The sequence below is a fragment of the Nicotiana attenuata genome, unplaced genomic scaffold, assembly GCF_001879085.1.
Source record: "Nicotiana attenuata strain UT unplaced genomic scaffold, NIATTr2, whole genome shotgun sequence".
Lineage (NCBI taxonomy): Eukaryota > Viridiplantae > Streptophyta > Magnoliopsida > Solanales > Solanaceae > Nicotiana > Nicotiana attenuata.
The window spans coordinates 449,561-463,840 of NW_017670623.1; the positions used below are offsets into that span (position 1 = coordinate 449,561).

The 14,280-nt window shown below is 35.5% G+C and overlaps 1 pseudogene across 1 annotated transcript; it reads right to left on the bottom strand.

Moving 5' to 3' along the window:
- Window positions 1–9,555: 9,555 nt before the first annotated feature.
- Window positions 9,556–12,024, bottom strand: LOC109241634 (annotated as a pseudogene). Its single transcript, XR_002070262.1, has 2 exons — window positions 11,463–12,024; window positions 9,556–10,362 (listed from the first exon to the last, which is right to left on the bottom strand). The product of XR_002070262.1 is annotated as an uncharacterized oxidoreductase At4g09670-like (transcript).
- Between the last annotated feature and the right edge of the window lie 2,256 nt (window positions 12,025–14,280).

Genomic DNA, 14,280 nt, shown 5'->3' on the forward strand with positions numbered 1-14,280 from the left:
ATTAGGCTTGAATTGGCAAAGTTAGTATTTTGGCGATTTCCGGTTGATAGGTGAGATTTTGATCCAAGGGTCAGAATGGAATTCCGAGAGTTGTTGTAGCTTCGTTATGTGATTTGGGATGTGTGCGTAAAATTTCAGGTCATTCGGAGGTGATTTGGTTGGTTTTTTATTAAATGCGTGTTTCGGAAGTTTTAGAAGAACTTAGGCTTGAATTCGATGTAATTCGATGGTTTTAGTGTTGTTTGGGGTGTTTTGATGATTGGAACAAGTTTGAATGATGTTTTAGGATGTGTTGGTGCTTTTGGTTGAGGTCCAAGGGGGCCTCGGGGTGATTTCGGATGGCTAACGGGAAGTTTGGAGTTGAAGAATATAGCAGAAAATGCAGCAGCAGTGCAGGTCCAAGTTTTGCCTTCGCGATTGCGTTTGGATCTCGCGTTCGCAGAAGGTCGTTTGGTTGTTCATCGCTTCCGTGTTTCAGTGGTCGCGTTCGCGTAGAGTTGTTTGGCGCGTGAAAGTTCCAGAGCAAATGCTCTTCGCGTTCGCGGGAGAGGGGATCGCGTTCGCGTAGGTTCAGAGACCCAGGGCATCGCGTTCGCGTGTGGGACACCGCGTTCGCGAAGGGTAATTTTGGTCAGGGGAATATGTGTTCATTGCGAACGCGAGAGGCCCATCACGTTTGCATAGAAGAAAATCACAGCTGGGCAGAAGGGTTTTTAAAAATATTTCATCCGCGAGCCTAAGTTATTTTCCACCATTGTTGAACATTTTGAGAGCTCTTTAGGAGAAATTGAAGAGGGATTCGAAGAGGATTGATTGGAGGTAAATTTTATGAACTAAAAACGTGATTTTATTGTGAAATTAACCTAGAAATTCATGGAAATTTAGCTAAAGAAGGAAGAACTAGGGCTTGGGATTTTTAGATTTTAAATTGGGATTTGAGGGGTCATTTGGACTCCGATTTTGATGTTCTTTATATGCATAGACCCGTGGCGAGATAAGGAACCCGTTGATGTTGAAATTTCTAAGTTTCGAGAAGTGGGCCCGAGGCTCGGGTTTTGCTAATTTCGGGATTTTTGATATTTTTCGATTGTTTTCGCTTGGGTTTTGTTCCCTTAGCCTATTGTAACGTATTCACTCTGGTTTTGGTTAGATTCGACGCGTGAGGAGGCCGATTTGAGAGGCAAGGGCATAGCGAGCTAGAGTTTTGGCCGGTTTAAGGTGAGTAATAGATGTAAATGATGTCCTGAGGGTTTGAAACCCCGGATTTACACATCGTAGTGCTATATTAAGGTGAGACACGCGCTTGATGATGAGCGCGGGGTTGTTTACTATTGGGGATTTGGACTTGGTCCGTCCCGAGTGATGTGTTTACCGCGTAATTGATTTAAGTTTAATTGATATCATCACTATTTGGACTAATCGTCATATTTAGGCTTCGTGCCAACTGTGTGAACCCTTCGGGGATTGCTATTACTATTTTCTCACCATTTTGACATATTAATTGAACTCAGTCCTATTGTGTAATACTGTTTACAAATTCAGCCACTTTTACTCAGATTTGAAAATTAAATGATATTTCTAATGATGTTTTGGGCTGAGAATTGCTACATTATTGTGGCCCGAGGGGCTTATGTGATTTTCTGGACTGAGTATGGGATCGGTCTGCGTGCTGCAACAGTTTTATAATGATATTGATATGAGGCCGAGGGCCTAGTTGATGCCACGATATGACTTGATATTGCGCTTGGGCCGTAAGGGGCCCATCCCGGAGTCTGCACATCCCCAGTGAGCGCCGTCAACGATAAGTAAATGGATTGGGCTGCACGCCGCAGCGGGTAGTAGAGGGTACCATACTATGTGATGATTTTCTTTCTATATTTGTCGCTTAATTGCTTATTTGCTGTAGCATTTCTACATTTCGATTTCATTGTTTTATTGATTTCATTCCACTTGTTTTTAACTGCCGCATTATAGATTACTTTGTGTTTTCCATGATTTCTTATTCTCAGTCATTATTTATGCTTATTACTCACTGGGTCGGAGCACTCACATTACTCCCTGCACCTTGCGTGCAGATCCAGGTGCATCTGAGGCTGAGTGAGGATTTTCTGTTGAGCAGCACATACCCGGGAGCATCGAGGTAGCTGCAATGGCGTCCGCAGCCCTAATCTCTCCCTTCTATCCTTTGTTTTATTTCGTATTCCCTAGATTTCTATGCATTATGTTGATAAACCTGTATTAGAGGCTCAGACTTGTGACACCGGATCTATATGGGCTATGTAGTAGGATTATTATTTGAGATTCCGCATGTTAAACCCCTATTTTAGACTTCTAGTATTATGACTTGGTAATTTATCTGTGTTAATTAATAATGAACTGCATGAGGATTGGCTTAAGGTTGTTAATTGGTCAGGCTTGCCTAGCATTGTGTTGGGCACCATCACGATCGGGGCTGGGGTTGTGACAATGTTGTCACAGCCTATTTGTATGGCACATTAGACAACAAAATTTATATGAAAATTCCTAAAGGGCTCAAAGTTCCTGAAACTAATAAAAGTTTTCGGGAAACTTGTTCAATAAAGCTTCAAAAAACCTTATATGGTTTGAAACAATCAGGGCGAATGTGGTATAATCGCCTGAGTGAGTATTTGCTTAAAGAATGGTATAAGAATGATCCAATTTGTCCTTGTGTATTTATAAGAAGGTCTGGATTTGAATTTGTTATAATTGTTGTGTATGTTGATGATATGAATATCATTGGAACTCCTGGAGAACTTCCAAAAGCAGTAGACAGTTTGAAGAAAGAGTTTGAAATGAAAGATCTTGGAAAGATAAAATTTTGTCTTGGTCTACAAATTGAGCATATGAAAGATGGAATTTTTGTCCATCAATCAACTTATACCGAAAAGATCCTAAAGAGTTTTTTATATGGATAAAGCACATCCATTGAGTACCCCGATGGTTGTGAGATCACTTGATATAAATAAATATCCATCCCGACCTCATGAAAATGATGGAGAGCTTCTTGGTGATGAAACTCCATATCTTAGTACAATTGGGGCACTAATGTATCTTGCAAATAATACTCGACTAGATATAACTTTTGCATTAAGTTTATTAGCAAGATTTAGTTCCTTTCCAACAACAAGACATCGGAATGGTGTTAAGCATATTTTTAGATACCTCCGAGGGTCTATTGATATGGGATTGTTTTAATCTTATGAATCCAATTCACAGTTGATTGGTTATGCGATGCAAGTTATTTGTCTGACCCACATAAAGCCCGATCTTAAAAAGGCTATCTATTTACTTGTGGGGTTACAGCTATTTCATGGCGTTCAAAAAAACAAACTTTAGCTACTACATCTTCCAATCATGCAGAGATAATAGCTATTCATGAAGCTAGTCGAGAATGTGTATGGTTGAGATCAGTGACTCAACATATTCAACAATTGTGTGGTCTTTCTTTAAAAACGAAGATTCCAACGATATTGCATGAAGACAATGTTGCTTGCATAGCTCAACTTAAAAGAGGATATATCAAAGCAAACAGAACAAAGCACATTTCACCAAAGTTCTTTTTCACACACGATCTTCAGCAAAAGGGTGAGATAGATGTTCAACAAACCCATTCAAGTGACAATCTAGCAGATTTATTCACTAAGACATTGCCAACATCAACATTTGAGAAGCTGAGACATAAGATTGGATGCGTCGTCTCCGAGATATCAATAAAGCTTTCATCAGGGGGAGTATAATACGCGCTGTACTCTTTTTCCCTTAACCAAGGTTTTGTCCCAAGTGGGTTTTCCTGGTAAGGTTTTTAATGAGGCAGCACTCAATGCGTATTACAAGATGTGTGTACTCTTTTTCCTTCAGTGGGCTTTTTCCCGCTGGGTTTTTTCTAGTAAGGTTTTAACGAGTCATATTATCTTTCAAATGAACATCCAAGGGGGAGTGCTATGTATAAAGTGAATGTATATGGATGTTCATTTATTCCATCCATACATTATATACAATGTACTACTTGGATAGATGTACCTATTAATTCCTAGGATGTATCTAGTAAGTTTTTTGTGTATCTTGTATAGTATAAATAGGACATTTTTTATCTATGGAAGAACTCACAAGAAACATACTTGAATAAGATAACTTCTACATTCTCTGCCTACACATCTTGTCTCTATTGCTATATTGTTCTATTTTGCTCTCATTTCTTAATATACCAGACATTTTGGTATAAATTTAAATTATAGTATTAACTAAACGATAACCAAATACTAGAAAAACATAATCCAAAGTTTTGCTAAAGTAAAGGACGATTATGATAAATATTCACTGTTAGAACCATTACTTGCAATACATATAACTAATATTTGCAAAGTAATTAAAAAATAGCCACAACTTAGCAAAACGGCAAACGCCTGCTTCTTCTGGACATTGTTACACTATATATTGAACTTGCTCTTCTTTGGCAACAGGGGCGGCGGATCCACCTTGCGATCTACGGGTTTACGTGAACTCAGTAGCTTTTGTTCAAACAGTGTAAATGTGTTCGAAAAATTCACTAGATATTTATAAATATTTGAATGTGAACCCACTTACTATTGAAATTTTACTCTTACAGGAACCCATAAACATTAAATCCTAGATCCGGCTCGGTTTGACATCTATCCTTTGTCACAAAGCCAAAATCACATACTGCATATCAACACTCAGCTGCAGATATAGCAAGGTCCTCATAACTCTTGAACATTATGAATCAGTCGGTCCTAATCAACTTTCAACTCCAGAAACTTCAGCTGTATCTTGAGTTTTTCAACAATCATCTTTCAATTTAAAATCTCCTTCTCTTCTCTTTTTGTTCTGAAAAAAATCTAAACTTGTTAATTAACAATCTAGGTTGGAGTAAGCGGAGCATTAGAAACGTTATGCGGACAAGGGTTTCGGAGCACGGATGTATGGGATATTGGGGATACATCTGCAGATGTCATGCATCATATTATTCTTCTTTTCAATAGTTGTTGTTATATGATGGTATGCCAATATGATTTCGATTTTACTTCATCAAGAGCATGATATAGCTAAAGAAGCAGTGGTATTTTGTAATTTCTCATACCTAGATTGTTTGCATATGGTATTTTGCAAAACGTTTTGAGATTTCTTCAGGAAAATTCGATTATCCTATCTCTGGTTTGAAATCTCAAAATGTTTTGCAAAGACAACATGCAAAAATTCCAGGTATGAAACTTTTTAAGGACATCCATGCTTCTTTAGCCATGTCAGGATCTTGATTTAGTAAAATTAGAATTATATTGGAATACCATCAGATAACGACAATTATTATTGGAAAAAAAAAAAAAAAAGATATGATCCATGATATCTGTTGATATATCCTAACATCCTGTACATTCTTGCTCGAACCCTTGACCGCAGAATCCCCAATATCCCATACATCCGTGCTCCGAAACCCTTGTCCGCATAACGTTTCTAATGCTCCGCTTAGTCCAACCTAGAATTTTAACTAACAAGTTTAGAATTTTTTTTGCGGCATTAAAAGTGAAGAGGATGAGATTTTAAACTTTAAACTAAAAATGACGGTTGAAAGTATCTGTTCAAAGAGTTGTCTTTTCTAAGCAATTGTGTTTTAACAAGCATCTAATATTATAAATACATGATTTACACCAAGAAACAAAATTACAATTAAATCCTTCTTCTCTTCTCAATATCCGAAATGTTGCACCATTTTGTAACCGGGTTAAACTGGGGCTCTTTTCATTTTTAGTTCGCACCAGAAACTATTTATATTTGGTAGCCGAAAAAGTGTATAAAACTTGTATAAATTTTTGTATATATACACAAAATATATGTATTTTTCGGCTATTATTTTGAGAGTGGTTATATACAATGTCGTTTTCCCGTTAAAGTGCAAAATATTGAAAATTCGAGTTTTATTATTAAAGTAGGAGTCTCACTTAACAATTTCTAAAGAGAAAGTGTTAAACACTCTTTGATAAACAGCTCGTTTTCTTTAAATTAAAAAAACCTCAAGAAAAACTTGTTTTGAAACTTGAATTTTTGAACACTTTGAATCAAAAAAATCTTTTCTTTTAGGATTTGGAAGTTATCCATTTGAATAAATGTTAAAGAGAACCTTAGAGTTGTATTATTAACCTGCTCCTAATCTTATTTTAAAAGACTTAATTTTGACTATATAAAGGCTCAAATGTTCCTACCAGATTAATTAAAACTTAAACGTACGATATAAAAGATAAAACACATAATTAAGCAATTAATAATAGTCAAGGCAAAATAGATAATAATCCAATCTCACCCCAACGAACCCAAAGAATAAATGTAATCATAATTTAGTTATGGTTCAATTAATACAAATGAACCAAAAGTAATAAAGAATAATACCAATGCAAAACAAAGAATGAGTAGAAATAAAGATTATTAAAGTATCGAGAGAGTAAAGTAGTAGATAGCCGTTTTAGAAGAGATTGAAAGAAAAGAGTTGAGAGAGATTTTTGATGGTAAAAACTTGGTAATGTGTGGGTGTATTTATAGCTAAAAAAAATAGCTAGGGTTAGAGTCAGGGGCAGAGCGAGAGCATTAGTCGCGGGTAGAAGTGGACCTATGTCTGGTATGTCTATATGTGCATACCTTGAAAATGGTTAATCTAAATCGCTTGGCATCCTGAACACTAAAAGTCTTTAGAGGGCACTGGTTGAGCAGAATACTTGTGCCTCCGCACGTTAAAATTCTGGATCCGCCTCAAGTTGCAGGTTTAGATGAACCCAACAGCTTTAGCTTAAACCCTGTAATTGTATTAGAAAATTCATAAAACATGCATGAATCTTTAATTACATACCAAGTAACTAAGGCGAGCTATATGGGTTCGAAAATGAATTCGAAACTTATAAACTTCAAATCCTAATTTCGTATCTGATTAGAGTTCTGGCTTGGAATTCATAAAATAAAAATCAAAGGTGTGTCACGGGTTGGGATTTGCCGTTTGAGATCGAATCAACTCTGCACGTGAAGAGATGTGGTTTCACAAAAATAGAAGATCAAGTTCTGATTCATTGTAAAGAAGTAAAAAATTTTGTCCAAGAGGGAAAGGGAAAAAGAAAGTAAAAAACCAAACAATACATCATCTGATAAATATCATGAGCAACCAACCAGCTAACTAATAATGCATATATTAATGCCAAATAACTTTAACATGATTCATATTGATGAAACTCTAGGATGCCATGGTTCATTTTGTAGAAAACACTTCTATACCATGCTTAACGTTTCAATAATATCATGTCACCAGTGGTGTATACAGATTTTTTTATAAGCGGTGTCACACTTTAATGGTAACAAATAAACAAAATACTACTAACAAAGAAACGACCTAATGAACAATAGTCATTATTTCTCCATGACCGTCCCTCGTTTTTTGGCATTTTAGGGCCATAAAACAGTAAATCAATGAGATTTTCGATTTTTTCGTGTGCTAATATCCTCGATTTTCATGAATTTGGGGGACCGACCCCGAACAGCCTAAGGTCTATCAAAAACGACCTATTGAATAATAGTCATTGCTTCTCCATGACCATTCCTCGTTTTTTAACGTTTTAGGGCCATATAACTGGAATTCAACACGATTTCCTATTTTTCGTGTACTAATATCAACGCCATATTCATTTATTTGGGCGACCAACCCCGAATCGCCTAAAATTTTGTAGGCCCATCAGAAATGACCTAATGAACAATTGTCATTGTTTCTCCATGACCGTTCCTTATTTTTGGCGTTTTAGGGTCATCAGCACGATTTTCGACTTTTCATGTGCTAATATGTCCATGTCATCTACATGAATTCGGGTGACCGACCCCGAATCGCCTAAAATTTTGTGGGCCATCAGAAACGACCCAATAAACAATAGTCATTGCTTCTCCATGACCGTTCCTGATTTGTTGACGTTTTAGGGCCATAAAATAGGAATTCAACACGATTTTCGATTTTTCGTGTGCTAACTCTCCACGCTATATTCATGAAGTCGGGCAACCGGCCCTGAATCGCCTAAAATTTTGTGGGCATATCAGAAATAACCTAATGAACAATAGTCGTTGCTTCTTCATGACCGTTCCTCGTTAGGCATGAACCTCTACTTGTGTAAAACAGTATATGGAGGAGAACATAGACTTTACACAATAGATGGAGGAGAACATAGACTTCATCCTTCTATACGAACTGAAAAATGACAGTCATTCTGGTACAAAAGTGTGCAAAAAATTAAACCTGAAGTGAGGAGGACTCCTCCTTTATGTTAAGTGCAAAAACACTAGTAAAAGTGGGAAAACAAGAAAATGAAGAATTAACCTAATAACAGCTCACTTTAACCTCTTAAACTAAAAATAACTGATTGATATATATATATATATATATATATATATATATATATATATATATATATATATATATATATATATATATATATATATATATATATAATTAGTGTATAATTTATGTATACTAACAAAAAAAAATAAATAGTAAATTCAGCCAACTATTTGTGTAAAGATGTCCTAGAAAATATGAAGGGGAGTCTTGGCGTAACTGGTAAAGTTGTTGCCAAGTGACCAGGAGGTCACTGGTTCGATCCGTAGCAACACTCTCTTGCAGAAATGCAGGATAAGGCTGTGTACAATAGGCTCTTGTGATCCGGCCCTTCCCTAGACCCCACACATAGCGGGAGCTTAGTGCACCGACTGCCCTTTTTATATCCTAGAAAATATACAAAGTGAATTATCTCATTCATCTTCACAATGTCATCCTTAAGTTCCACCAAAACTAACCAAATAGTGCAGCCTGAGTTTCTGCCAAGTTGTTAGCGCAGAAGTCATGAGGTTGGGCAAAAGCCATAAATGAACTCTTCGTTTTTTTTTCTAACAACCCCTCATATGTAATGAACCATTGCAGCTGCTACCATCTGGTGTTTTGAGTTTGAGCCTTCGAGAACGAGGAGAAATCCACTTCATAGGAGTAATCTGCAGGGAGCTTTAAAATGCTCAACTCTGTCGCAAATGTCGATCCATCCCTTTAAACATAACCTTAAGCAACATCACTATTAAAGTGTTTACCTGAAAAATGAGTCTAGTGATAGTATACACATCAACATAATAGAAAGTACACATAGCAGGATGATTGCATGTGCTGCAATGACATGTTTAGCCAGCCACCATTTCATCCTATGTTGCTCGGACTCTTCAAAAATGTTGTCGTACCCATGTTGGATCCTAAAAAGATGCACTACTTTTGGAGGATCTGACATGCACCCGGCAATGTTTTTGAAGAGTCCGAGCAACATAGATTTCACCAATGTCTGTCTGAGATCAGCAGCACACGTAACACCAGCAGGCTGACCAAAATGCAGCGACAGTTCCCCGGCTTGAAAAACGATACCTTAAATGGCAGCTTCTTGTGCCAAATTTTCTTTGCAGTAAAAGTGCAGTAAAAGGCAGTAATAGCTCAAACATATATACCTATGTAACCACTTGCTATTTCTCTTCGTAAAACTCATTCCAGTAGATAATAAAGAATGTCTACACAATTTCTTAAAGTCAATTATAGGAATACATTTGTGTACTTACTGTTTCAGCCAAGTCTACTTGGAAAGTAGAACTGCAACTTCAACAGAATTTACTGTTTTCTTAAGGGCAACAGGTAACAATTGTTATGAACATAAGCATTTACATATGAACTGGTTGGAAACCAAGGTCGATAGATTTGTTCACAGCATCCAGCACAAGTTGAGTGACTCTGCTACTATGAGGCCATTTGCTCTCCGGTTTGCTTTTCGATACTTCAATAGCCTTAACCAGCCTAGAAAATTCTTGAATCATCGCAGCCTCTTGCGGCAACTTAGAATTTACTTCAACTGCCTGAGGTTTCACATTCCATCCGATATGGCGATCCACAAACTTGGCACCAAAAGTAAAGCTGAACGAAGCAGAGTTCTCGTCCATGGGGATAATGAAGTCGTAGAGATAAAAGGTACCATTAGAGCCATAAACTTTCAAGTCCATCGTTTCATGTGAAACGAAAGAGCAGTAAAATGTAGCGACAGTTTCCTCTTTTTCCCAATACAAGGAGGCACTGCATGTCAAGATAACACCAGCCGAGTTTCTTGCAACGGTAGGCAGTGCAGTTACAGTTGTTGGCAGGTTTTGGTTCATTGCCCACAATATCGCGCCAATGCAGTACCAACCCGCATCTCCCAGCGCTCCAAGGGCATCCAAGTCTGGCTTTACTCTGATGTTGTTTTCAAGAAATTCCGGACCAGGTGAATATGATGATGAGCTGTGAATCTTACCAAAAAAGAGCACTTGTATAGGTTAGTTACACAATCATCAATACTAACATTTTTGGAACAAAACCTAAGCAGAAAAGGATTCATTTGATTCATGAACTGAAGCTGCATATCTTGTTTATACGCGCATGTATCAGACTATACGGGATTTCTACAAATACCTTAAATGTCAAGCTACATAAGAAGTGAACTACATGAAGAAAGAAAGGGCGAATTCTAGAATAAGCTGGTATTAACAGGAAACTAGTCCTCCATAAATTAAGAACAGATGCTATTATAATTTCCAAAATTTGGTCATATCGCGCCCCGGTTAGATGTTTATCTATAATGCTACTACACTTAGGTACGCTCTCCTGCCATTGCAAATCGATAAGGAAATTTAAGCCACTGTGGTATACTACTAGGGCAATGGACCATAACGTCGGTTCAAATTTCTGAAATCTACCATCAACTTCTCCAGATAAATGTAGCAAACATCTAAAGTACAAAGGGGCTCTTGAAAATACTAGTAATTTTCTTAACTCATGTTAAACCAGACTAAATTCTTTCTTTTGATATACTCAACACAAGTCCTTTGGAACATCAAAATACCAAAAAGATGGAATTTCAACAAGAAAGAATTAAGGGAAACAGGTCAAAAATACCCTTCTATTATATAAAATATCTCAATTTTATCCACCGCGGTACTATCATTCATACCCTTTTTATAAGCATATCATCTAACATTTACCCTCGACCCTAACAGATAATCCAACCAGAAGTATAACGGAAGATAATTCTCGAACATAGTCAAAAGTAGAAGGGTAAAATCAACATTTTCCCCAAAGTACCCAATCCATGTTAAAGCTCAAATACAAAGACAATTTGCCAATTGACAAGTATAACAAATGGTAAAAAAAGGCTAGCCTGGTATACAAAGCATTTCGCGTTCATGCAGGGAAGGCATCGCACCCCCTTATGTAGGCAGTCTACCTGATACAAGCATCTGATTCCACGGCTCAGTGGTAAAATGAAAATATAACAGATGGTAAAATGAAAATATAGCAGATGGTATATTTGAACATTTTACTATAATTAAAGTCTCTTAAAAAAACTTACTGCTTTGACTTGTCCAAAGAGTTTAGTATCAGAATGAACTCTTTCATTTTAGCTGTTCTAGGATGATGATACCACATACTAGCATCCATAAACTGAACACCATTTCTTTCACAAGCTTCAATAATCTTATCAAGTTCACTTACATTCAAAGCAGTAGGTTTTTCCAACAACAAATGTTTCTTTTTTTCAGCAACCAAAATTGCCCAATGAAGGTGAAAACTAGTCGGTAAAGGCATATAAACTGCATCAACAAAAGGGTCATTAAGTAATTCACTATATAATTGCCATAAAGTTTTATAGAATCTGATAATAAATTGTTCTTGATTGCAAAATTCTTGGCTTTTTCAATTGAACGACTAGCTATAGCGTAAATGGTTGAATTTGGAGATAAATTAATGGCTCTTGACATTTTTCTTGCAATTTCTGCACATCCAATGATGCCAAAACGAACTGGGGTTTCATCGTTTGCCATTTTAATTTGCTGCTGCTACTGCTATTTTTTGATGAATTTTGATTAAAAAGTATATAGTGGGAATATAGAGGTGAGTGAAATAAGAACTAGGTGGCATAGGCTGCAGCCACAAGTTCATTTTACCAAATTGAAGGACAGTATAATAAATTTTTTTTTTTTTTTTGGCGCAATGATAATGTTATCTTTAATTCATTCGAAAAGGGTCAAATATAACGATTTACTTTCAAGTATCTATATTTTCTATTATATAGAAAAGGGTTGACCAAGGCATATATGGCAGTTCATAAAAATTCCATGTTTGTATTTCTTAATGCAAAATATACGTGGACCTCCCATTTTTTTAGTCACAACTCTTCTTTAAATGCATTATGCAGGTGTTGATTAGACTGTTTGTGCATTGCAAATGCTCATTTCCAATCTTTTTCTCATTTTGAAAAATTATTAATTTTGTTTTATTCAAATAGAAGTTTCCATAGAGAAAATAAAATTAATTTTTAAATAATACAACAATAAAAAGAAGTATCGATATTTGCAAGATTTTCATATTTAACCATACTATTTTAAAGCAATTTGAAAATAAAAATGAAATGATTTTCATCTATCCATACTATTTGAAGACGATTTCAAACTAAATATTTTTGTATTCAAAAGTAATTTTAAAAAATATAGGTTGTTATACCTCAAAAGTTAATTAACTTAACACCAACAAATAATAATTTTGCAATGTTGGGCCCGTATGCGGGCTTTTCCTCATCTAGTTATATTAAAAGGAGAGTAGTGAAGCATGTGGTTAAGCCAAGTGGCAAGCTAAAAAGAAGTCACTTGGCAATTTTAAGACAACATTAAAAATTTGAATTATAAATGAAAACATAATTAATGGAAGTAGTTTAATAAATCTTATACTCAATCCAAATAATAGCCTGTTTGGCCAAGCTGCAAAAATCAGCTTATTTTGAGAAGTGCTTTTTTTCAAAAGTGCTTTTCTCAAAAGTACTTTTGGTGAGAAGCAATTTGTGTTTGGCTAATTAGTTTGAAAAGCACTTCGGAGCAGCAATTAGTGTTCGACCAAGCTTTAAAAAACTGCTTCTAAGTGTATTTTTCTCGAAAGTGCTTCTCAAAAAAGTGCTTTTGGAGAGAAGCTACTTTTTTCTGCTTCTCCAAAACTGCTTCTGCTTCCTCAAAAGCACCGTTTTCCTTCCAAAAGCTTGGCCAAACACCTCAATTTTTGGCCAAAAGTGCTTAAAAAAAGCACTTTTGACCAAAAAAAAGTTTGGTCAAATAGGTTATAAATCTTAGACAAATCTAATCTATATTAACATTTATATTTATATTTATATCTATATAGATCCACCCATAGGTTTTATTTCTATATTAGCTAGTAATATGCAGGTAAAAAATGAACTAAAAATGATAATAGAAAAAAATATTAAAAAAATATAGAAAGTCGTAGGTTGAGATAACTTGTGCCTGTTTATACTTTGCAGTAAGTTAAAATAAAATTAAAATTTTACTTAAGATTAAAGATTTATTAGTTTAAAAATTAAATAAATTCAAGTGGCAAAATAAAACCTTACATAAAGTATATAAATTATTTATAAGGTAAGAAAAAATTAAAATAATTAGTGAAAAATATTATAATAACAAGGATAATAATGTCATATTAATATTGATAAATCGGGCAAACGGAAATTTTATTCGTAAATATTATTATAACATTCAGATATAATGGGTTCAAACAATTAAGAAAATATTATTTTGTGATTAATATTCGAATTGAGTGCAGTTAGTTTGGAAAGCATAACATAATTTTTGAAAATGCAATTAAATTTAGAAAATAGAATAATAAAACTTATTTGAATTTTAGAAAGTGTTTAAATTTTTATCTATATTATATTAGAATGAGTATGGTAGAAATAAATATTAAATTCTAAGAAGCTAATAAATGTCACGACCCAAAATCCACTAAGGGCCGTGATGGCGCCGGACACCGCTATCAGGCAAGCCAACCAAATTACTTAATTAGATTCCCGAGGATAGACAATTTTTAAATCTCAGATTTTTCCTTTTAGTTTCATAAGTAAAGAGACAACTGCTTCAATTCAAATTATATAATAGGCAATTAATACAAAATTTTTCAAACCATCCTAGAACCCGGTGTCACAAGTGCATGAGCAATTTATAAGAAATAATACAATACAACATCCATCCGAAATACAGTGGACAGAAAGTAAATACAATTTACTGGAAGGGACTTCACTAGCTGCGGGCCGCCTCGAATAATGCAACTCGCCTAGTCCCCGAATCATCCGTGTTGCTACGCCCAGTAGGCCACTCGAGTTACATATA